Consider the following 27201-nt stretch of genomic DNA (forward strand, 5'->3'; position numbering starts at 1 on the left):
TACTGCTTCTTTCAGATTTAGATCTGGGATTTGAACTTGAATGTACCTGGATAATTGTCCTAATCACCTGATAGCTTTTGAGTACTTTTTCCTTTACCTTTCCATATACATGTTTGTAAGATTTTCCATCAGATAATAGCGTAAGACTGAGATTTTATTATCTATTCTAAAGTTTAATGATGAAGCTTCTGTCCCTGAATAAAAGGCCTTTATTTGGTGCTAGTGAACAGCTTTTGTGTCCTGAAGATTAGTAACTGAAATACAACTCAGACATTTACATCAATCCATCTCATGTATTTGTCAGTATCTAACACTGAAGTAATAATTGATATTAACTTTGATGGCAACATACCTAATTTCTGATCTCAGTACAAGGCACTGACCACAAGTTAATTACCTCAACATCATAATTATGTCAATATAGCATAACTTCCTTATTCTGTGTGTCAAGGCAAACCACAGAGGTTAGCAAGCAATATGGCATTACAATGGCTTCAAGCTCTTCAGATCTTGAAGCCCCAAGATGTTCAGAAACATTCTAGCCTTTGGATCCAAATGTTCATCTTTACTGACCTGAGATCAGAGAGGAGCATACAGTATGAGTCTGCTTGAGGCTTACAAGTGGTTCAGCTGCAGTTCTCATGCTAAAGCAGTGTCCTGTGCCTGCCAACAATGCTGTAATGGAAAGCAGGCTTTTGGATAGTCCAAGCCTGGTGCAATGTCACCGAGAATTATCTTGCCAGTTTTCAAAGCTCACCCATACACTCAACTATACTCTCTGGTCAGCCACTGGGAAATGGAAGGAGCACCTGTCATCTCCTACCTGTGATCTGTTCCCTGAACATTCCTTCCCTTTTGAGGAGTTAACGAAATCTTTTGTACACACATTTTGTCTACAGAAGAGATGAATCTATGGTCCATAGTGTCAGGAAGACTGCTTTAGTCTACTATTTAATATTCCTCAGGAACATTTTTCCTTGGTTGCTGATCTATGTTGTTTTTCATTCTACTGTGGTCTTGGCATGGAAATCAAACCTTAACATTTAATCTACATCTGAGTATCTTCATTCTCATTCAGAATGTTTTAGAATGGTATATACTAGAACAGAAGAAGGTATCTGTGACACATGGATGAAAAGGTAGCTATGTTTGATGGTTCAGGAAAACCAGAAAACTTAAATATGCTTTTTGAGTCTTAGCTGACAAACAAAAAAAAAATAAACCCCAAACTTCTCAGAAAATTTTGAAAGCTTCAGTGATCATTGTCACAGTTAGAGATGTTCTTAAAGATTGAAGTGATTCATGGTTAAGTCTTCTTTTCAACACAGTTTTTGGATATATTTTTTTTAATAATAATTTGAGGATTAAAAGTATATTAAGAGACACCACACGCCTTAGAATGTTACTAGGGAAATATTTGCTTTTCAATATTCACTGGCTTGAAATAGAGAATTTCTGAAGTTCTGCTTCACAGTCTGTATATGTAGAAAAGATTATAATATCAGTCTGGCATGGAGGCAAATGTTGCTGAGCTACTGATACAACAATCTTGCCGCTAGACCAGGAGTGTCTAGGTTGTTTTTTTTCTGACATAACAAAAAATGTTTATTTTAGGTAGCTATTTTAAACAATATTTTTATGGAAAATAAAATATTTTTAAGGCATCTTATAGCTAACAGACCAGCTGGGCACCTTAACAAAGAAGAAATAACACTCTGATGTGTGATCTAGGATCACTGCATTGTTTCTGCAGCTTATCTGAAGCAATTTTATACAAGCTGACAGATAGTTTGGTAAATGGTACAGCAAAGCTGGAACCTGAGGAAGGAGAAGGAGCATTTTTCTGATAATAAAACCTTTGCAAGCAGGCAAGCAAAAATACAGCTCACTTTCCACCAGGATGTTGCATAAGAGATAAAAGACAAAGGGAGACTTGCATACAGTTCTTGCAAAGATTAAAATATTATTGAGCAAGAGCTCTGGGTTTCATCCATGGTGATCTTGCATTGATCTTCCACCCATTTTAAAAGATAGAAGAGGAAAACTTACATTAATGGTTGGTTATTCTCTTTTTTTTGCAATTACTCTAGGTGTCATGGGTGAAGCCAGGCTGTCAGCTAAGCCCTCACCATCTTCCTTGCTCATCACCCCATGGGGAGAGAATTAGGAAAGCAACAAGCAATAAAACTCATGGGTTAACACAAGGACATATTGGGAGGGGGAGAGGGCCAATAAAAACTCCCAGGTAAAGCAAAATCAATCACCACTAGCATACCAATGCCTGTCCAGTCCCCAACCAATTATTCTCTTTTGAAAAAAAATTCCCCTTCAGTTTTACTTTTGGGCATGGTGTTATGTGACATTGAGTAACTATTTGGTCAGTTTTGGTCAGCTGTCCCAGCTGTGCCTACTCCCAACCTCTTGCCCACCCTCCAGCCTGCTTCTCAGGGGCAGAGTGAGAAACACAAAGCCCTGTCACTGTGCAAGTACTGTCCAGGAATAGCTAAAACATTGTTATGTTATCAACTCTGTTTTGGTCACCAGTATAAAGAGAAGCATATGGAATGATGTGAAGAAAATAAACTCTATCCCAGTCAAACCCAGTACATTTGGTTTTTATACCCTGCCGTTTGTTTGCTTTTTTTCACTTTCATTTACTCCCATCTTAGTTATTGTCTTGACAACCTAAATATATGGTGTAGTGCTGCAGCGTTCTATAGCGATGACCAATTAAGAGCTGGAATTTTTCATCTTTTCACATAATCTGTTCCTCACATCTCTGTATTCACTTTTCCATATTGATGAAATGTATGATTAATTTGAATGCAAAACTTCGAACATCATCAAAATTTTTATAGTCTGCTTACACTGATGTGGGTCAAAAGAGCCAATAGGTAGATAAGACAGACTGAACACACATTCAGAAGGATCAATAAGCTTCCCCTACCTACAGAAATTACAGCCGTGCAAAAAGGAACTTATTGCATAAAAACATAATGCAATTATTTCAGCAACAAATTTCTTAGAACTCAGATACTTGATTCCTCTTGTCAGCTGTACTTACCTTCAAGAAACAAAAACCCTTACAAATTCAAAGTTTGTAAAGGAAATTGCTTTTCTTCTTTGCCTTTTGTCTGCCTAACTAGTGAAACTAAAAATGACATAACTGACAACATGAAACAAACGATTTTCTGAGCAGGTGGCTTGGAAATTGTACTAACGCTATTCTTATTAACACCAAATGCAATATTTCCAGTAAATTTACTATTAATATTTGCACTGTAATTTTCAAAATATTCCTTTCCCACACACACTGAAAATAACTGTTCACCTTCAGGAACATCACACCCTTGTTAGACAAACCATACATAAATGTATGCTACTGTCTTTTTTCTAAGCTGGGGTTAAGACATAGCACAATTTTTTAAATGGTTCCTCACAATCATGTACTTTCTTAGCAAGAACTGAAATATGTGTAATATTTTTAGATAATCTACAGCTCTAGGACTATTATTTTATCTCAGTGCAATGCATAGGGTAACTAATGTTAAATGTTTTTAAATGTTATTATTACCTTAATATTAGAATTTAAATGTCTCACTAAACATACTCCTGGATTCTGCAGCTGGGAATTCCATTTCTGTACTGCAAGCTGCAGTCCCACAGCTTTGTCTATAGAGTAAACCATTCAATCCACTCATAACTTCATTAAAATCTGGTACCTCCATGAAGATACAGGATTCTTGTTTGAGAAATGCAATTGTAAAGTCAGAATGACTGTTCTTGCTTTGCCATGTTCCATTTAGAATCTTGTCCTAGATCTCCACGATTAAATTAATATTTTATATTTCAGGCTGAGGGGAAAATATAGATATAGTAAAAATCAATAGAATGTTTAAAATTAGTTATTTTCATACTGAAGATTTCCTTTCAGATAACAGGCTAGAGTAATTATTCCTTTCTGTGAGTTTAAGGGGTTTTGTTTTAAATTCCTATTATGCCATGAGAATTTCTCTTTTCCTGAGAACAGCTGCCTATTGAATTCAGGACTTCAACTATTGTTCCATTCATCTAAAAAAAAGCTTTGTGATCCAGCAGTATTATCTAACCATAGGCTTATTACTCAATTATCTCTCTTGCTAAGTCGAGGAACAGAAGTTTTTTAATTAATTGCAATATTTTTTTGAGAAATGTTAGTGTGACTTTAGGGAAAAGTACAGGACAAACTTTAGTTTCTTTCTAATTGAGTAAAAATGCCTCTTATCTTAATAAAATAGACCTAAAGTTAATTGAGCCCTTTAATGATACAAAGTGTTCTGAATAGGTCAATGGAAATTTTAGTAGTGATGCAATTGGACAGTTGAAATAAAATAATGGACCTTTAGGCCTAAATCTTCCCATTTGCAGTCAGCCCCTCTGTCCCTATTATCAATTTTATCAATTGTTTATAATTTTTACTTTTATTTGGAATTAAGTAATCTTTGCTTCTGCTTGAAGAATTTCAAGGCTATGTTTAAGATATGTTTTCTGAAGAGAATGTTAGCAGCATCCAAGGGCAGTTCCTTCAGGTGTTGAAGGTTTTAATGGCTTCACATCAGACTGTAGATATCAAATGCAAGATCATGAGACCTTTATAAAACAAGTACGGTGTTGATTAATAAAATAAATCAAAATGAGTGCTTTTTTATGACCTTTAACCACTATTCAGGGAAAGCTAATGATGTTGGCTGACAACAAGCCAATCTTTCCTGTAACAGCAGCTATTAAATCCACGAGAAATCAAGCCATTATCCAATTCATACCAATTAATCAGTTACCTTGGCTAAGCAGAACTAATATCCTACTTTGTTACTGGGACCCATAGTAAAATATAATAGCTGTACTGGGAGTCAGTTTTGTAACAAAACTAAGGTTTTACACCTGAATTTCTTTGATTTTTGTTATTTGTATTTGGTTTTAATTAAAAACAACTTTTCTGTTCTGGTTTTGTGATATTCATAACAGTTTGCAATAAAATGAAGGAAATCTATTGAGGAGAAAGGAGTGTCAGAAGCCACCAGCCTGTGAACTGACTCTAAACCCCATCCCCTGTCCCCCTGTGCCACTGGGGAGGAGGGAGAGAAATTGGGAAAAAGTATTGTTGACCAGGGAAGAAGGGAGGGGTGGAGTTAATATATTTAGGCACTGGGTTTTTTTGTTTGTTTGTTGGGGGTTTGTTTGTTTGTTTGTTTGTTTGTTTCTTGTGTGAATTTGATTAGCAATAAATTAAATTCTTATATTTCCCCCCTTTTTTTTTTCCCCCTCTGTTTTTCCCATGACCATAATTCGTGAGCAAACCCTCCTTGTCTTTTTTCTCAACCCACGAGCTTCTAGTTGGCCTTTGTCCTCCCAATCCACAATGTGTGTGAGGGGTAAGGTAGGAGGTGAGCGAGTGGCCATGTGGGTGTTCTTTGTTGTTGGGTTAGACCTAAACCATGACATCATTGTACTGCTCTTGTGAGTGACTCTTTTTGGTGCGTATTTTGTAGGGAACTGTGTGCCTTGGTATAGAAATGCCGATGGTTGGATCTGTTGACTGTCTTACCTTTTTGGTGGAACTTTTTTCGAAGATTGGGTGGCATTCCTCACTACTGTGGTAGTTGCACTCATCCACCCTGTTGCTTGTGAGTACACAAGTGTCATGACTTTGGACCCCACCCCCAAGTTCATTAGTTTAAAACACCATTCACTAAATCAGCCAATCTTCCAGAAGATTCCTCATCCTCTTCTAGATAAGTGGATCGTATATCTCCCAATTAATTTGTATTCATTGAAGAACATCCCATGATGATAAAAACCAAAGCCCTGGTGATGACCCCACCCATGAAGCCAGGTGCTGATCTGCATGACGTGTCAGATTCTGCATGCACATCTATTTCTGACTGCGAAAACAGAGAAGATCACTTGGGCCCCTGTCCACTTCATTTGTGCCACCAAAGCTCTGAAGTCTTGGTTGATCTTTCCCAGGTTATATTTTACTATGCCATAGGTACCACATAGAAAAGAAACAGGGGAAAGCAGCCTGTGCTTTTAACCAGTTGTGGCAGTCTTCCTGTGACATACTGGATCTCAGCTCCTGAACAAGCAACAAACTTCCCTTGGCTGTATATCAGGCAGGCAGATGGGTGCCTTGGCACCTCTCAGCAGAGTCACCAATACTAGAACGCTCTATTTCCTTTGGCATCATTTATTGTGGGTAACTGGTGAGGTCTCCTCCAGCTTCTGCCTGATTCATTCTCTCTGGTCACACCTTGCACAGGTGGAGTTTGCACTCTTCTCCACCCAGGTGCATTCCTCCAGCTCGGCAGCAGCTTATCTGATAAGAAGCTTTGTCTTGGTAGCCACCTTCACTTGTCCTAGGCTCTCCTGGCTGAGTAGATGGCTCCCAGCTGCTGCTGGGACTGAGCACAGTCCTCATCTGGTCAGTACCACCAAACTTCTGAAGATTTCAAAGCACTGCCTAATAGTCCTGTCTGGTTCAGAACAGTTCAGAACAGTTCAGAACAGTTTCCCACACCTGGAGACCTCAAGACTCTGAACAGATTTGCACAGGCAGCAGCTCTCTGGAGTGACCATCAGGGCTGCAGCCTAAGCCTGTGGGTGAGCAGAGGGGGCAGCAGCCCAACAGCTGTCTGAGAGAAGTGCCCTTCTTGCACTAACCTCCAAGCAAACTGCTGTACCTCTCCCCTCAGATGCTTCTCCCTGCTGACAGGACCTGCTCATGGTGCTCCTGGTCACCAGCACTCCCCAGGGACCAGTTATGTGCAGCTTCACTAGGTTCACTTCACTTCCTTGGCCATAAGGACAACAAGCTGCCAGGGACCTCACAAGCCTCACACCTTTCTCAGCATGCAGCAAAAACTGCTGCTGCCACTGCTGCTGCAAGCATGGAAGTCAAGCATAAAAGAAGAGATATTGTAGAACTGTAAGTATTTGCTTTAAACTACCTTTGCAACAGTTGCTTATAGGAAATAACAGTAATAAAATGAAATTAAATTGTAGTAGTTATTTTTAGCAGTGGCAAGGCACACCAAAACTATCTCAAAGTACAAAATTAATGAAATGTAAACATGTGATTAGGTTCCTTTTAAACTGAAATAAACAACTACTGAAACAAATACGAAAATGGAAAAAATTCTTGTAAACAGCTCAGAGATGCCATAGGATAAAAGCAACTACACAAATGTGTTTTTGCTTACCACAATTCTGGCTAACATAAATACTGCACGGGATGTTACTACTAAGGCAATTTTGATTCAATCATACTACCTTTTTCTAAAGAAATAAAAATAAAATTATTATACACACTTAATCAATGTGAATTTTGAACAAACCAGCTATTACCTCTTCTTCCTCAAACAGCAGCACTATTGAAGGATGTCCATGGTTCTGCTTTAGCCATCTGTACAGCTGCATAAAGGCTTCACTCAGTCCAATCTTTTAGTCTTTCTTCAGCTGACTTTAAAATCCACTTAAAGTGGAACTGCACGTGCTTTACTGACTTGAGAAGTAGAGATGGGCTGATAAATACAAAAAGTTTCACTCACTCTCTGTTACCATTATCTAAAGCCTTCTCATCTTTTACTATATGTGCTCAAATTATACTTTGGCTAAAAAGGGTCAGACCACGCTGACTGTATTGTAGCTTGTTTCTAAATCTCTGTATTTAATAAGGTTAAATATTTTGCTAGTGAAATTGCATAAGAAAGCTGAGCTTCAGTGCGAAACAAAACAAACAAAAACTCCCGGCATGCATGGCTAAGTTATAAGCCCACGAAAGTATGGAGTCACAATAGAAGTGCTGACACAATCTAAACCATAGCTTTGTGAACACAGCAAACTCTAACTGCTTCCATTATTAAAGACTTGAACTTGTTGTGTGTTTCATATAACTGATTGTGCAATCTGGTTATAACTTGTTTCTTAAATACTGTTTCAAAATATTCCTGATTAAAGAAAAAAAATATAATCCTTTATAATTTGGCTTTTTTTCTGTGTCTAGTGCTCAGATATTTTCTATGGTACAGCTTAAAATTATTTCATTGTTAGTGTTACAGATGGCTACCTCTTCTCTTGGAGAACACAATACTGCAAATGCACTAATAAATTTTATTCTCCCATACCTCAGCTTCAAGTTCCTTTGTCACTTCTAGCTCAGGCACATTTTGTGTTCACCTTTTTCACCTACTAAATGATGCAGGAGATGGCACATACCTCCTTTCCTCCCCAGCACCTGCTACCTACAACACCAGCAGGTGAGTGAAGAAAAAGTAGCCATTCTGAAACCATGACTTCTGTATATTTGCAAGAGGTAAGACAGATGAGGAAGAGGGACAGAAACGGATAGAACTGAGTATGAACACTAGCACAGGTTCAGTGATACTCTTTTGAGCAAGCACAGATTATTTCTCCCCTCATTCTGCAGGTAAGAGAAAATAGATTTTGTGCGCAAGAATTATAATCTACTTGCTTTCCACCCCAGGAAATGCATCTATGTGCAGCCAAGCCAGAATTAGCTCCTTACTGTGTGGAAACACAGTTTCCTTTGATTTGTGAAATATCTGAGATGACATATTTAGGATCACCTTTTTCTCACATCAGCGGATACTCGCCTAAGAGTGTCCTGAGTGCCCGCAAAGATGATGCTGACTTATCCAGTTTGTTGAAGCAGTAATTTCTGTATTTTACTTTGGTACAAAATAGAGACGTTGTGTTCTTCTAAAGTATTACTTTTAAATAATTCCTGGGAGAATTCTAGTTGTAAAATATTTTCAGCTCTTTTCTTAAGTTGCAGACATATTTTAGCACCAGACATAGCTCCCAGCATCATAATACTATTGAACAGTATTTTCCCTTCCTGTATGTGATAGAGTTGATCCAACTCCTATTACATTTAATGACCATCTGTCAGATTCAATTTTAGTTGATTCAAATCTCTAAGCAGCAGTACTTGTCACTGCTGTCCAGCAGTACATTGTATGGAAGCAAACAATTTTCATTCACATGAGCAACTAATGTGCAACATTGCATACATTTACATGTAATATGAAAAAATGGTGTAACAGGTTTTGAAATTATCCAATATCTTCTGTGAAGTAATCTGAGGAATGATAATTTACATCAGATAAGCATATAGCCCAAATTGTTCTTTTAATAACTCTATTCACTGGGGAATTATTTATTCATTTATCACAAATATCAGAAATGTCTGACAGTTCAGGTCACCTCCCCTAAACATCTTCCTCAGCAAGCATCCTTGTGCTTCTTCCGTGCTGTGAGACCTGAGTATTTACCCCCTGACCTTTTTATAAATGGGTGAACTCCATTCAAGATTAAAGATTTGTGCAAATGACAAACTGGTTCCAACTAAATAATTTCTAGCAGAGTTTGCATCTACACAAGAAATGTCACATGTGTAAATAGTAGAATAGCATAAATGAACTTGCTTTGCTTAGTCACCTTTTGTAGTGTACCTGCAAATCATTCAGGCTTAGTAATAACAGCAGCCTCAGATTACTAATGTGAGTTTGGTAGTGTACCAATTTATAGAGCAAGTTTTAGCTGGATTGTAAAATATCAAGATGCCGTATCTTGGAAATGCATCACAAGAACATGAAAAAGATTGGAAGATTGGTAAAATTATTTATACAGATTATCAGTATCACAAAAATTTTGGGGAGCAATTTTTTTATTATTATTTGGAGTGTTGATATTCCAGGAAAGATAGGTAAGGAAAGATACAGTGTCTATTCATCATGGTTATGTATAGAGTTTATTAAGAGTTGAGTGTCTGATATTCCTTGTCCTGGTAAAAGAGAAAGCAAGAAGGATGGAATAAAGACAGCAATCTGTACAGATCTTTGTTGAAGAGTTTGATGAGGCATTTCCTTAGCCTAATTGAAAGTCTTAACGTGGTGGCATCAGAGAATTCTAACAAAATATTCACTGAAGAAATATTATGACAAGCTATAGACTGACACTCGTGCTCATGAAATGTGCTGGGAACAAACTTTGTTTAGGAGATTAGAAGGGGGAAAGCTAATTTAGATTTAGTTCTGCCTAAAAGAGAGAATCAATCGAGATGCCAAAAGTATACTGTAGTATGGGGTGAAAGTAATCACAAAATGATAAAATGAACTACCCTAAGGGAGGCAAGTGTGACAGAAGAACTGAAATAAAATACTTTAAAAAGTCAGACTTCAACAGGGAACATGAGAAGCTCATATGCTAGGTCATTTAGGAAGATACTCTGAGAGATAAGGGAATGCAGCAAGTCTGTCAGTTACTGAAATAAACCATATTAAAACACGATAGCAAAGTAGCTAATGCATAAAGAAGATGCAAACACAGTCAGAGACCATTTTATCTACATCAGGGTTTCTTCAGTAACTTGAAAAGCAAAAAGAAATAATATGAAAGGGTCCTATGACTATGGGTGATATAATTAAGATCAGAGAGGAAGAGTCCATACTTGTAAGGATAAATCCAGAAATGCACCAGAGCATATAAGTTTCAATTAGGAAGATAAATAAAATTTGGAAAAAAAAAAAGAATGAGGTACTAAAACTGTAAGAAGCTTTTGGTTCTTTCTTTTTGAAGTCTAAGTTGAACCTAGATTGCAGAATGACATTTAACAAGAATGTGGTGATGCAGGTCTGATTCTAGAAAGGACAGCTCAAAGAATGGTGAGATAGTTGTATTTAGGCTACAAGTGCTTAGCAAAATCAACTACTGTGTTTATGGCACTGTGTGAAAAACATTGAAATATTATGGTACTTTCAGAAAATGCAATTAGTAGGGAAAACTTTTGGTGACTGGAAATTGAAAAAAAGAATAATAAGCCTATCTTCAAAAGTGCAAAAAAAAAAGAGGGAAAAGAGGGGCTGTAAGCTAGTCAGCTTTGGTCCCAGAAAAGTTCTACAATATATTGTTAAGTAGTTGCTGCATCTAGATCATTAAAAAGTGTTTAAGAGAAATATTTAAATATTAGTGTCCTAACTTAAATTATCCGTAAAAGTACATTTAGACTAAATCAAAGGAATCTGTATGTGTGAAAGGCTAAGATGTGGACACAATGTACCCTACCCATGACCATAATGGACAGTGGAACAAAACAGACAGCTGGATGCCAAGCCCTGTTTGACAGAACTTTTATCTCAGCCTTCTACAACAGGGAATACAATTATTCAACTCTATTTAGCACTTGTGATCCTTAGTTGTGATACCAGAGCCAGTTTTAGGTACTGCACTTTAAGAAAGCAAAAGAGAGTCTACTAGAGGAAAACATACATGGCAGGCATGTTAGAGAATGTGTGAAGCAAAAAATAATTAAATTGTCTTTTCTGGAGGCAGGAAATGGGAAAAAAAGGTCTCCTAATTATAAAGGGTTGCCATGAAGAAATAATTATGACAGCAGGAAAGGACAAGTAGAAATTAGTTAAATTTGTAATAAAACACCATAGATAAGATTTTAATTTTCTTTCTAATGTTATAAGGCAGTGCACCAAACTACTGCGGGATGTTACAGAATGTGCTTCCAAAATGGTTTTCAAGAGCATATTAGAAAAATATTTGTTAGGATGGCTTCATTGTAAGATGATGACCCAGGTGATTTTTCAAGGTCCCTTCTCATCTTGTAGCTGTATCATTTTCCTTCCTTTTCATTTAGTCTTAGTATAAATGGAGTACTTTTTCTGTCTAGAATTCAACAGACAGCATCTTCTGGTTTTATGCAATATATGTTATGGCACTGCTAACATTTCATTAGTGGTTGTTTGCTGCAGAGATGCAATATTTTTAAAAAATCAAAACAGACCTCAAATCAGAAAAGTGGAGAGCCTCTTCATTAAATAATAATTACAGAATTATACAGAATTAATTGTATCCAGATTTTTAAAAAGCATTTCACCTGCGCCATTTTAAAACATCAGCCATTTATTTCTACATTTACTGTTTAATTTGCAGTGCAATCAAATTCAGAAATGTCCTACATGGTAATTGTTTCAGCCTGATGATAAAGCTAGCACATTTTTGTACTACATACTAAATTATACTTTTAAAATGTTCTTTTAAATTAACTATTTTAGGAGTTATGTTGTCAATAATCCAAATACATTATTATACAGGGCAGCTGAGTGAGTAACACTGGGGCCTGAATGAATACTGTGCAAAGACTTAAAATTCTGAACTACTTCAACACATCATGTGACCTATGTTGTCTTGTAGTTACAGACCAACACCTTACTAGTGCTAAGCGAAATGTAAAAATTGAATTCCAAAAGAATTCTGTCTTTAACAAGTGGTTGTAAAGCCCTTGTAAGCCTAGTCTCCAATCTGTGACGCAAGCCAATTGTATTTCTTATTTAGAGAATTATCTTCTCAATTAAAGAGAAAATAAAAAGGTCAGGCTATTTTTAGAAATCTGGTTAATTGATTAAACTGCTGGCTGGCTGCTACAGCCTTATTCATCTCCCTCCAGTAAAGCTATCAATCCTTAATCAAAACTTCTTTTTTGAAGAGTTAATACACAGCTATCTTTACCATGTAATTCTTTGTAACTGATTTCATGTGCTGACAGTTGTTGGCCACAGCTTCCTCTTTAGATAATACCAAATGTGCTAAAAAATCAACTAAACTCATGATACTACCAGGAAAAACAGCATTTCTCAATTCAAGTTTACATAATGAACTGTAAAAAAGTGTAGCTCTTAATAAATGTAGCCTGACGACAAATGGCAGGATTCCTATTCAGAGAAAAAGTTGTGGATATCTAGGTATCATAGAATGATCTTTAAGAGAAGTCTAAGTATTCATTATAGTAGATAGAAATTTGAGAAGAAGAGCATGGTGCAGTCGCCTGAACATAGGTGTCAGTACTGTTTTGTATGCCACAGAGTATCCTCCTGGCTTCCAGCTGCAGCTTCAGTGCAGGCTTGCCACAGAACCTGTCACCGGTCCCACTTTGTAGGTGCCTTAGGTATGCCAGGACATTTGAATAATATTTAAAGTTTCTACATTAACATAATAATATTCTTACTTCCTAAAGCTACTTTTATACCTAAGAAATAAAATGCTTATGCAGACAAGATTTTCTTGGTATTTAAGTAGATTTTATTGACCTAAGAATTTTTTTTCTTGTCTTTCTAACTGTTCAGAGAGCTTGAATGTTTGGAAGTTTTTTAAAGGAATGTATGTGTGAAATATCTGTTACATGAAGTAAATTAGTCTGCTTTGAATAGCCAGGCTGAGCAGAGAACTGCAGACATGCTATTTGACTTCACATACAGAAAGGATTAACAAAGAGCTCTTTTCTGTTTTCAAATGTCATAATTACTTGCGGGTTTGTTTTGTGGGGTTTTTTTAGTAGAAATTATAGTTACCTTTGAATGAATAAATGTAAATCTTGTAATTAGAAACTCTGACAGTGCTTATATTTTGGCTATATTTTTAAATTATATTTTAAATATTTCTCCAAGTTTAACACTGGGCTGGCAATTATATGAATGACAGATGCCCCCTATGAACCCCTTTCCTTTCCCAGAAAGGGAAAGGGAAGAAGAATAAGGGAGAGAGACATAAGGGTTGGAAACAAAACTCCACAGCTTTAACGAAACAATAATGATGACAAAAAAAATATTTAAATATTTAAGTTTGGAAGGGACCATAAAGATCATCAAGTTCCAACCCCCCTGCCATGAGCAGGGAACCCTGCCACTCGACCAGGTTGCACAAAACCTCGTCCAACCTGGCCTTAAAAACCTCCAGGGATGGGGCATCAACAACCTCCCTGGGTAACACATTCCAGCCCCTCACCACCCTTATAGTGAAGAACTTCTTCCTCATATCTAACCTAAATCTCCCCTCTCTCCATTTAACACCATTGCCCCTTGTTCTATCACTATCTTCTCTGATGAAAAGCCCCTCCCCAGCTTTCCTGTAGGCCCCTTCAGGTACTGGAAGGCCGCTATAAGGTCTCCCTGGAGCCTTCTCTTCTCTAGTCTGAGCAGACGTAATTCTCTTAGCCTGTCTTCATAACCGAGGTGCTCCAGGCCTTCAATCACCTGGACCTTCTCCAACAGGTCTATAACTTCCTTGTGCTGAGGGCTCCAGAGCTGTACTCAGTACCCCAGATGAGGTCGCACCAGAGCAGAGCAGAGGGGCAGAATCACCTCCCTGGCCCTGCTGGCCACACTTCTTTCGATGCAGCCCAAGATGCGGTTGGCTCTCTGTGCTGCAAGCACACAAAGGTGGCTGATGTCGAGCTTCTCATCTACTAACACCAATCACTTCCAAAGAAGATCTAACTCCCTCATATACTGCCAATATCTCCTTTTCAGTGGGAGTATAGTTGGCTTCAGGGCCTTTGTAACTTTGACTCCAGAATTTAGTGGGTCAACCTCAAGTCTCCCCTGGTGCTTTCTGACAGGGGTTCCAAGTAGGACCATTGTCCCTGGCTGAAATGTAGAGCACGTTTTTGATATATGGTCCTGTTTGCACTGGTTCAAGGGCTACTGCAATTTGGTGGGGACAGAGCTGTTATTTTGTTAATCACATCTATTGGGATTTGGCAATTCCCATCTTTTCACTTAATTCTCAGGAACTGGATCTTTCTTGCTAGTCTGTTGACCTTCCTATTTTTAATAGCAAAACTGGCTTTCAAAATAATTTTGATTATTTTCTAACCTTTCTCTAAGACTTCTGTTGTGTAACCCCACAAAATGAGGTTGTCAATATATTGTAATATTTTACCTAAAATAATCTGTACCAGGCCTATGTCTATTTCATACCAAGTCTATGTCATATTTCTAAAGTTCCCATAAAAACATTAAAGTAAATTGATCTGATTTGCTGAAAGTTCTGTATCTGATTTATTTACAAGTCCTGCAACTCAGAGGGGTAGTATTGCTAGAGTATGCTTTATAGAACCCTCTAAGAACCCTAGAAACTTGACTAAGTAAAAAGAAAATATAAATACAGTGGGTATGTTCATTGCTTTACATGGCAAAAATGAATGTGGACTTAGCAGGAAGGGAGAATTGTATAATATATGATCTTAATAATACAATTTTATTGAAAGAGCAACTATTTAAGTAATTTTCTGTAGGCAGTATATGCATTCAGGATTCCTCCTTTAAGCATAAGACCTGACACAGAGAGAAAACAAATTCCCCATTCCTCCTGAAAGTTCCAACTTTATTAATATTATTTGAAAGATATTGCTTAAATCCATTGTGTGTAATCAAAATGTGATTCTCTATTCCTTTCTGCATTTGAATTTTACCTGAAAAACCTGTGGTACTGGTTCATTTAATGATATGATTGTGAGCATGAAAAAGTGTTAGGACAAAGGTAATGACTTAAGAGACTCAGATCTCCCAGTAAACCCATGTTTGAATATACTATACCAACTAGGTAAGCATCAAATCAACTTTTCCAGTTTTAGACCTTTTCTTTTCCCCTAAATTTTGACAATATATCTGCTTTGTGTGGTTTGTGCTTATTTCTTAGGGGAGGGACTATCCCCTTCTGTCCACATGAAGAACAGCCAGTATATGCAATGGTAAATAATAATAAATATATATATAAAAATTACAAGAAGCTGAGGGGTTCCAGGTTATTTGGCATAGTATTAATTTCAATGAGATGGGTACTATCACATTTGCATCTTGGATCAAAGTTGCTGGCAGCTCTTTCTTGCAAGGAGAGCTGTGGATATGGCATGCTAGAGAAGCTGATAGATCCTGCTGTGCCCACCTGCAAAGTTCTCCACCTCCACCATGTGTTGCCACAAACCTTAAAACCCTGTCTTCAAGTTCCTCTTCAGTAATCATGTGGTGGAAATCAGTTACTTTAATATTTACTTTGGTTGATGGGGAGTTTTCCATTGCTTCAATAAATATGAATTAAGATGATACTCATTAGTGGTGCCTGATAATTTGTGGTGAAATTTTTTGAGGAAGAAAAGTAGTGTTAATAATTCAAGTTTATATGATTGCTGAAAAAATTATATTTACATTTCTGTGACTCTGTGTACCTCAGTATCTCCAGAGAGAGTGAATATAGACATGGAAAAGATTAGATATACTGCATTTTTAATTAGAATTTAATAATTACTTCTAATGGTTCGTTGCTTTTTTTTCTTTTTCCTCCAAAGTGTTCTTCCATCATCTTTCTGATTTCAATTTATATGCAATATGTTTTTACATTGCAAATATTTTTTTTAATGTGATTTGTAAAATTGTCACTTTAAAAAGAATGGTGAAACTCTTTTAGATCAGTTTGAGTTAATTTGCTTTTAAAGGAAAAGTAATGTTACTCTGTTTCAATGCATAATGAAATTATCATGCTTGGAAATTCTCAAAGCAGTCCCAAGAATGAAACCATTTCTTCCCCTTCAGGCTCACATGGATGAATTATACATTGCCCTCTCCCTCCTGCTTCCATCAACTTGCTTTCCTTGAAAACATATATAAAGGACTACGATGGAAATTATTCTGAAACTTCACAAATCTTTTCTTTCAAGTTCATTAGTAAACCATTTTTTTGCCTATTGGCACTATAAAGATCTTTAATTCTAGGTTAATCTGACAGAAAGACAGAGCTATTGAGTTGCAAGGGCAGAAATCCTAAGTCTGAAATGTAACTGTTCACACTGGGTAAGGTTCCTTAGAAATGAGTGAATAAGATATCTTGACAAATGTTGCATGCTTAAGGTCTACAGACTTTCCGGAAATCACACATTTTCTAGCAAATCAATGTATGCACTTACTCGCTTCATCTGAAATGAAAAAACTTACTTTTGAAACATTAAGCTATCACAATCAAGACGGACTCAGATCACAGATCTTGATTGCTGTACTTAATACTTTTCATTTGCTTCGGTTTATCTTTGTGTATCCTGTTCTGTATGATTAAATACTCTTGATCACTCATGAGCTCATGCTGAGCCGTATCATCTCACACAAAGCAACACAGGGTAAAGCTATTCAGGATCAACACTCACAAAGAAAGCACTTGCCCCAAATTCTTACTTCTCTGTTATATCTGCGATTCTGGAGGCAACGTATTGTCAAATTAAGGCAAAAAAAAATTATTTAACTAACACAAGGAATTTATAGAAACAAGCACAACCCCATTCTTAAAATATTTCAGTGCAGTGGCTTTGTCAAAGGTTATGAAGTGAGGTTTAACTTTCTTTTGTGGCTGAAAAGTTATCTTCCTATACTTCTTACTTGCCTAGACTTACTTCAAAGTCAGAAAGAAGGTCAAGAAGTGGTAAGTTCACAGGAGAACCCAGAGGATTTTATGAAAAGTATACTTTGAAGGAGATCTTGTTTTATCATATTTTAGTGAAAAACTAAGCTACTGTTTGGTTTTATGTGTTTGGTTTTGGTTTTTTTAATTTTTGTTTTGTTTTTTTAATAAGAGGTTTTTTTCTTTGAATGTCTATTATTTATTTATGCATTTAATGTCATGAAAGCATTAGTAGAAGTAGGGCATGAAATGGAAATGGACCAAGACCTCAAGCTTAGAGCAGCCCCTGTCCTCTAAGACTGGTCACCCAGGTTGGCAATGTGACTTTTGCATTTCTGTCAGGCAGCAGGGCATTATGGAGCAGATTATCTTGAGTGCATGTGCAGGACAACCAGGTGATCAAGCCCAGTAAGCACAAGAGCGTGAAAGGCACTGCTTGAAGTACCTGATCTTATTCTATGTCAAGGTGACCTGTTTAGTGGATGAGGGAAGGGCTGTGGATGTTGTTTACCTGGGCCTTAGTAAGACCTTTGACACAGTTTCCCACAGCATTATCCTGGAGAAACTGGGTAAATACGGCTAAGGCCAGTGTACATTTTGATAGGTAAAAAACTGGCTGGATGGCTGGGCCTCAAGAGTTGTAGTGAATGGAGTAAAATCCTGCTGGTCACATGTGGTGTTCCCCAGAGCTCATTGTTGAGGCCAGTTCTCTTTTATATCTTCATCAATGATCTGGATTAGGGGATTCGATGCACCCTCAGCAAATTTGCTGATTATACTACATTGGGAGGGAGTGTTGATCTGCCTGAGGGTAGGAAGGCTCTGCAGAGGAATCTCTACAGGCTGGATAAATGGGCCAAGACCAGTTGCATGAAGTTCAACAAAATCAAGTGCCAGGTCCTGCACTTGGGTCACAACAACCCATGCAGTGCTACAGGCTTAGGTAAGATTGGCTGGAAAGCTGCTCAGAGGAAAAGGACTTTGGTGGTGTTGAGACAGCTGAATATGAGCCAGCAGTGTGCCCAGATGGCCAAGAAGGCCAACAGCATCCAGGCTTGTATCAGGAATAGTGTAGCAAGCAGGAAGTAGGGAAGTGATTGTGCCCTGTACTCAGCACTAGTGAGGTCACACCTCAAGTACTCTGTTCAGTTTTGGGGCCCTCACTACAAGAAGGACATTGAAGTGCTGGAGGATGTCCAGAGAAGGAAAGGAAAGCTGGTGAAGGGTCTGGAGCACAAGCTCTACGAGGAGTGTGAAGGAACTAGAGTTGTTTAGCCTGGAGAAAGAGAAGCTGAGAGGACACCTTATTGCTCTCTACAACTACCTGAAAGGACGTTGTAGTGAGGTGGGTGTTGGTCTCTTCTCCCAAGCAACAACTGACAGAACAAGAGGAAATGGGATTAAGTTGTATCAGGAGAGATTTAGATTAGGTATTAGAAAAAAATTATTTACTGGAAGGATAACGAAGCACTGGAATAGGCTGCCCAGGGAGGTGGTTGAGTCTCCATCTTTCAAAGTGTATAGATATGGTGCTTAGGAGCATAGTTTAAGGATTTGGCTTGGAAGAGTTAGGTTAATGGTTGGTAGAGTTAGGTTATGGTTGGACTTGATCTTAAAGGTCTTTTCTAACCAGAATGATACTATGATTCTGTGATCTTTCTCAGGCAGGGTGGAAGAGGCTTCTCCACCTCTGCACAAGTCACCTTGGATGTGAGAGCTTTAGCTTCACAGGGAAGTGGATAAACACTTCCTAGGGTGTCACATGCCAAATTATTAGTTGGGCTGTGAAGAGCAGATCTATTTCTCTCTTTCTGTGGTCTTCAATGAGTGGGGCTTTATCACTCTGCTTAGGAGTGCACTGCCTCAGGGGCAACTTCGGTAGAAAAGTGCCTGAATTCTGGATTGCCACACAAGATAAATGGATGATAGGAGCCTTTATTTCCAGACCAGAATGCTTTTGTTGTGTGTTCATCACCTCAAAGTATTGGACTATGGTTGTTGCTAATCTTCTGGGTTTAGGCATTTTGGAGAATGACCTGTGTAGATCATGCTCTTCAAGATATGTTTTGATAGGCTCATTCTTGGTATTGTTAAGGCTCAGTGTGTTGTCTGGATCCTAACTTCAATAGTGCTGTGCCTCCAATTTCCAACAGTAAAGTAGGGGCAGAGATAATACTTTGCTACCTTATGTATTTAGACTGTAAACTAAGGGACCTTCTCATACTGCAAATTTGTACACTGACATTGACATTCTAAAAGTGAACAAAAGAAGGCCCAATAAATACAATCTTTATTGGCTTTGTCTGGTTCCCATGCAAAATTGAATTTACAGTGACTGCTGCTACAATTTATTTTTCCAGCAAATCAGTTGCTATTCAAATGTTTATGCCATCTTTTAACCTATGATACTCTCAGGACTCTGGACTGTTTTCCCAATTTTCTGGACAGAGTGAGTTTTGCTTAAATGGATACATTTCCTTTATTTCATTTAATTAAGAAGTTTCTCCTGAATAATCACTTCTGTTCATACAGTGAAAGCAGAACTTCTAGCTAAACATAGTAAAGAGTAGCACCAATTCATTTTGTTATTCCCCAAATGTTTTCATTAGAGCAGGAAAGAACATCTTTGCATATTTGTTTCCTTTTCAGGATCTAAAGTCCTTATGTATGATAGCCAGTATCTCCTCAATAAATCATATTTCTTTACCATAGATCTTTTTATATCTTGCTCGTCTTAGACAACATTGTAACTGTAATTTTTAATAATTTCATTTTCTAACACCACCTGCCTAAAATGAGACACCTGCTCTCCATATCTATTTCCATTCCTCTCCATTAGGTTTTTTCTGAATGTCTTTCCTAAAATATGACACACACAAAAAAAAAAATTTATTTATCAAGATTTTTCAAAGTTTTCATAGAAAACTAAAATATTATCCCCTTGTAATGTTATAATAGATATAAATTTTCCTTACAGAAAATAATGTCTTTAAAAGCCCATTCATTTAAGTGGCACATTCTCTTTTTTTTTTCTTTTTTTTTAATATTGCAAATTTGATATAATATTTTTTTCTCTGACCCAAAATCTATTTTAAATATATTTTTTAAGTCCCCCTTTTCTCAGACTTCTAGTCTCTCTTTAGGATTAAAATCTTCATTTTCATAAACTGGTGAATAATGAGCAGGGAAACAGATATTTTCTTTTTAAGATAAAACCTCATTATCTTACTGTGAGTGACCCTTTCAGTGGAGTGATTATATAATATTAACAGGCTTTTTGGTTTTCTTTGAATGTTGATTTTCATCCAGACATATTTCCTCATTGTTGTAACAGCAAAAATGTTTTTTTCAGTGGCCGCTCAATGCTCCTCACTATTGTTTTGTGTCTATAAATACATTGTTTTAAATTAGAATACTGATAATTTGATGAAATATTAGAAATATTAGAATAATATAATTTAAACTTGGGTTTCCAAAGTAATCTATAAAGCTTTCTATACCTCTAAGGCAGATCTGAGAATACTCAAGTTCACACTTTCCTGCTCACTACTTAAATTAGAAAATTTATTTTTCAAGACTTTGAAAACTATTTTATGTCAAAATTTGTGTCAAAAATTGAAGTCCCAATGAAAACCCCACAATCCCCTATTTCAAATTTAGTTTTTGCTTCACTGTAAAGAAAGTAGATAAGATGAAAATATATTTTCCTTTGGCTAAAACTGACTACAAAAACACTGGTCTAAATCCACACATACATTTAAACGGCATACTAATATTACTGGTGTTAACTTCAGGGGTTATAATAATAAATGCAGACTACAGTACAATGCAAGTCTGCACAGACTTTTGCAGAATGCTAAACAGATGTTGATTTAAACCAGGGAATTTGCACATGCATTAAAACCACTACCAGTTTCAGAGTGTTTCAAACTAGGGTTAGGATCTTATCACTAACCGTTTACAGTTCTAGCTTCTGCATTTCCATTACATTTGAATTAAATATAGAGAAACGTAATAGCCCATGATGTGAAATAGAAACTGATAAACATTTTGAAAATTACTTTTCTGAGTTGAGTCCCATAGATCCCCTAATAGACATAACAGACTGAAAACAACCTGCCTTTCTGCAGAAGAGTTAGCTACCTGTATTCTGAAAATGTGTATCTTTGAACCTCACCCACCTTACAATCAAGTGATATTTTAATCATAATTTAGATATTTAGTTTATGTGGTCTAGGAGTTGAACCAAAAATCATGATCTGAGTTTATTTTTTTCCTCAGTCTTCTGTTGGATGAAATATCTTTCCAGCTTAGTCAAAGTGCATTTTGCTGATAAAGGAGAATATGAATGACATGGAATATTATGTTTCACTGGAATCTTGCATAAACAGAGGAAGAAGAATCTTACATAAACCTTTTGTTCAGATATTAACAAAAATTAAAAATTCAATCTATTAAAAGCCTTATGTGTGAAATCTGATTATCTGCAACATTATACATTGAACATAGTATATAAGGATACTCAGGTGCCTTATACACCCATTTCAAGTCTGTAATCTGAGTTCCTGAAGCAAGTGTATATTTTGTTAAACCAAAGACCAGAGGGAGACAAATATTTATACCTCTTTATATGGATTTATCCATGCATGTGTATACATGAAATAATGGAATCAGAATAGTTAGAGTTAGAAAGGACCTTAAAGATCATCTAGTCCAAACTCCCCTTCTTGGACAGGGACACCCACTAGATCAGGTTGCTTCAAGCCCCATCCAACATGGTCTTGAACACTTCCAGGTATGGGGCTTCCACAACTTACCTGGGCAACCTGATCCAATGTCTCACCACCCTAACAGTAAAAAATTTCTTCCTAATGTCTAACCTAAATCTCTCCTCTTCCAGGTTCAATCCACTACCCCTTGTATTCTCACTACAAGCCTTTGAAAAAAGTCCCTCCCCAGCTTTTCTGTAGGCCCCTTCAGGTACTGGAAGGCCATTCTGAGGTGTTCCCGGAGCCTTCTCTTCTCCAGGTTGAGCAATCCCAATTTTCTCAGCCTGTCTTCGCAAGAGAAGTGCTCCAGCCCTTGGATCATCTTCATGGCCCTCCTCTGGAATTTTTCCAACAGCTCCATGTCCTTCTTATGTCGGGGGCTCCAGAACTGTATGCAGTACTCTGGGTGGGGTCTCACAAGAGGTAAGTAAAGGGGGAGAATCACTTCCCTGGCCCTGCTGGCCACGTTGGTTTTGATGCAGCCCAAGACACAGCTGGGTTTCTGGTCTGCAAGCACACATTACTGGCTCATGTTGAGCTTCTCATCTACTATCACCCCTAAGTCCTTCTCCTCTGGGCTGTTTTTGTTCCATTCTCTCCACAGCCTGTATTTGTGCTTGGGATTGCTGCCACCCAGGTGCAGAACCTTGCACTTGGCCTTGTTGAATTTCATGCAGTTTGCCCACTTCTCAAGCCTGTCAAGGTCCCTCTGGATGGTACCTCTTCCCTCCAGCATAGTGACCTCACCACACAGTTTGGTGTCATTGGCAAACTTGCTGAGGGTGCACTCAGTGCCACTGTCCATGTTGCCAACAGATAACGCCATTAAATAGCACTGGTCCAAGTACCAAACCTTGGATAACACCATTTTTAACAGGTCTTCATCTGGAATATCAAGTAATTGATCACTCTTCTTTGAGGGTGACCATCCAGCCAGTTTCTTACCCAATTAGTAGTCCATCCATTGAAAGCATACTGCTTCAGTTTTGGTACCAGGACATTGTGGAGGACAGTGTCAAAAGCTCTGCACAGGTCCAGGTAGATGACGTTGGTTGCTCTTCCTTTATTCACTGATTCCTTGACCCTATTGTAGAAAGCCACCAAATTAGTCAGGAAGGATTTTCCCTTGGGGAAGCCATGTTGGAATGTCAATTAAATTACAATTAAAAAAAAAAACTTCTGCTATTAAAAAGCTTCATTTTTGGCTCTCCTGGTCTTCTAGGCACTCTGCTGCATAATAAGGATATATGTCATTAAAGAAAACACTTATGAAGGAATTATTAAATAAAAGGACTGACAAAAAAAAAAAGTTCTGTTTGAGTCTAAGAAGGGAACTATGTGCATTCAACCGGGATAGAAAAATAATGAAATGGTAGCTGAAAGATGGATATTTACAGATAAGTGGACACTGCTAGGAGTGTTCTAGGCATTGTATCATAGAATAAAATTAATTCTGTGTCCTACAATGCATTTGTTTGAACACCAACATATTTTTCTTAATAAGATCAATAGTTTAGACACTGACATAAATTTCCAAACACAAAAGCATTTTACATAACTATGCTAAAAAGGTTAGTTTATGCATCTTGGTTTGGCTAAAAAAAAAATTACACCCTTTGTGTTATGAACCCATTGCCATAGAAAATGGCCATGAAAATCCAAAAATAGCATGGGCTAAATACTGACATTTTCTTATCCAGTTGTATTTTGCAAACTGTTGGAAATAAAAACAAGTAATAATTTCAAAAAAATATTGTAAATGTGAAAAGTAATGTGTAATTTGGTTGTAAATATGAAGCTTTAAAAATCCCTCTATGAAAGCTCTTAGAAATATTGCTAAATATATTGAAATAAACATGACTCTTCTTCTACAATCCTGTGGTTTGCAAATCATCACTCAATCATTCCCATAGAATAATTTTCACTTGTCAAGCTCCAGCTCTGATTCTCCTCGAGTTTGTTCTGTTTTAATCACTGCTAATCACAGAATCACAGAATGATAGGTGTTAGAAGGGACCTCTGGAGATCATCAAGTCCAACCCCCCTGCCAGAGCAGGACCACAACAGAATCTAGGGCAGGTTCAAAGAAACACATCCAAATGGGTCTTGAAAGTCTCCAGAGATGGAGACACTCCATAAACCTTGCAATAGAGAAGTTCTTTCTCATGTTGAGATGGAACTTCTTGTATTCAAGTTTGCATCCATTGTTCCTTGTCCTATCACAGTGTACAACTGAAAAGAGATTGATGCTTTCTTCTTTACACCCAGCCTTCAGATATCTATATACATTAATAACATGCCTTCTCAGTCTTCTCTAGTCTAAACAGCCCCAGATCTCTCAGCCTTTACCTCATAAGACAGGTGTTCCAGTTCCTTAATTATCCTTATAGCCTTCTGTTGGACTCTCTAAAGTAAATCCCTGATCCTCTTGAACTGGGGAGCCCAGCACTGGACACAATACTCCAGATGTGGTCTCACTAGGGCAGAAGACAGAGGGAGGGTATCCTCCCTTGACCTGCTGACCAAACTGTTCTTAATTCATCCCTTCTTGGCCACAGGGGCACATTGCTGCCCCATGGATAACTTGTTGCCCAAGGTCCTTCTCCATGGAGCTTCTTTCTAGCAGGTCAGCTCCTAGTCTGTACTGGTGCGTGTTGTTATTCCTTCCCAGGTGCAGCACTCTACACTTATTCTTGTTGAAGCTTATTAGGTTTCTCTTTGCCCAGCTCTCCAATCTGTCTAGATCTTGCTGAATGGCTGCACAGCCTTCAGGTGTATCAGCCAATCCTCCCAGCTTCATATCATCAGCAAACTTGCTGAGGATACACTCTGTCCCCTCATCCAGGTCGTTCATGAAGATGTCGAACAGGACTGGACCCATCAATGATCCCTGGGGCACACCACTAGTTACAGGTCTCCAGCTGGACTCTGCACCACTGATCACTACCCTCTGGGCTCTATTGTTTAGCCAGTTCTTAATAATTTTCACTGTCTGCTCTTCTACCCCACACTTCCTGAACTTGCTCATCAGGATGCTATGGGAGAGAGTGTCAAAAGCTTGGTAAGGTCAAGGTAGACTACATCCACTGCTCTCCCTGCATCTACTCATTCAGTCACAACATCATAGAGGACTATCAGATTAGTCAAGCATGATTTCCCTTTGGTAAATCCATGCTGGCTACTCTTGATAAACTTCTCTTCCATGTGCTGAGAGATTACGTCTAGAATGAGCTGCTCCATAATTTTTCCAGGGATGGAAAATCCTTCTTTCCCTTTTTGAACACTGGAGTGACACTGGCTTTCCTCCAGTCCTCAGGCACCTCTCCTGTTTGCCATGATCTTTCAAAAATGGTGGAGAACGATAGAGCAACAACATCATCCAGCTCTCTCAACACTCCTGGATGCATTCCATCAAGGCCTACGGATTTGTGTATATTCAATTTGCATAACTGATCTCTAACCCAATCCTCTTTGACCAGAGGAGAGTCTTCCTTCCTCCATGCTTTCTCTCTTACATTCAGGGTCTAGGATTCCCAAGGGCTTGTCTTAGGAACTGAAGCAAATAAGGTGTTCAGTAACTCTGCCTTCTCTGCATCCTCTCTTACCAGGGCTCCCACCTCATTCAGCAGTGGGCCCACATTTTCCCTATTCTTCCTTTTAGCACTGATATATTTTAAGAAGCCCTTCTTGTTCTCTCTTACTTCCTTAGCCAGGTTTAGTTCTAAGAGGGCTTTGGCCTTCCTTGTTGCCTTCCTACATACCTTGACAATATTCCTGTAGTTCTCCCAAGTGACAAGTCCCTTCTTCCACAAACTGTGAACTTCTTTATTCCACATGACTTTTTTCAGGATGTTGCATGTACCAAAAATATTTGAGTTCAGAATGCAGCACTGCATGTACAAGCATATTGGTAAGATACTTCCTTCTCTGCCTTTCCTACTCTCTTAATGCACTCTATATCTTCAGGAGTATGCCTCCATACACACTTTTTAATCCCACCTTTTTCTGTAATTGAACTATCTCTTCTTGTTGATTACTAGTCACTTCCCAGCCGAAGAATGGAGAAAACAGACACTGAGTTCTTACAAATGCCGTGCTATCCATCTCAAATGGTCTACCACAGGCTTTTATTTTATTACATGCACCTATAGTTTATATTATCTGCTTTAAATCTCATATCTAGCCAGTAAAATAAATGTTGCTGACTGTAACCAAGAAAGCTCTTCTCTCTATGCTCTATATGTGCCCATTTGTGTTGCTCTTTACTTTAACTGTATGCATCACAGAAGAATTGTGGACATTACACTGCCATCGTTCAGCTACACAATTACATTTCTAACATGTGGGCTATCACCTCTGCTTGTCTATATTAGCTCCTACAATGAAAGATGAGGTGATCCAGAGCAAGGTCATGTCCTCTGCAACGTCTGCAGGTCTCAGTACTGCACAGTTCTGCCAAAGCCCACCAGTATCATCCTGAGAATTATGACCGTGTAATTGCTAAGCTAAAAAGTGATGCCAATAGTCAAACTGTTCTGTCTCAGCATGTTTAAAACCTGTGTACTGGTTAAAGAGTGCACTGCCCTACCATTCCCTCTTTGTTGTATCGTACGGGCAGGATAAATAAATAAATAAATAAATAAAATCCTACTGATTAATCCTTACTTTAACACTAAAAGTGCTTAATGTAAAAATTTATAACATTGGGGAGTGGGAGGAAAAAAAAGAGAGGGGAAAAAAAAAGGCTAAATAAAACGCCCAAAGATTAATTACAATTAGATTGACAAGCCAAACACAGAGCCCTGGCTACTGAAGGATTTGCCATTTGTACTCTTTTTCATCCTGTTTTGTGTTGCTTTATTTTTTCCATTTATTTAACTGAAAAATTTCCCTCATTGATGAAGTTAGTAGGAATCTAAAAATATGGCTGCTAAATTGCCAGTGTTTATCAAAAACTCATCCACAAGAGAGAAATAACCAATATATTCTACTTTAGCTGATCCACAGACTATTTGTGACTAAAAGAAGATGCACAGACTTTAGGAGTAAATAATGAGAACCACATTATAGTAATTGTATTGCATCATGGTTGTTTTTGTTTAATATACTGTTGTTTTTAATACTGGGCAAGGATACTTTT

This window comes from Apus apus, chromosome 1, assembly GCF_020740795.1.
Source record: "Apus apus isolate bApuApu2 chromosome 1, bApuApu2.pri.cur, whole genome shotgun sequence".
Lineage (NCBI taxonomy): Eukaryota > Metazoa > Chordata > Aves > Apodiformes > Apodidae > Apus > Apus apus.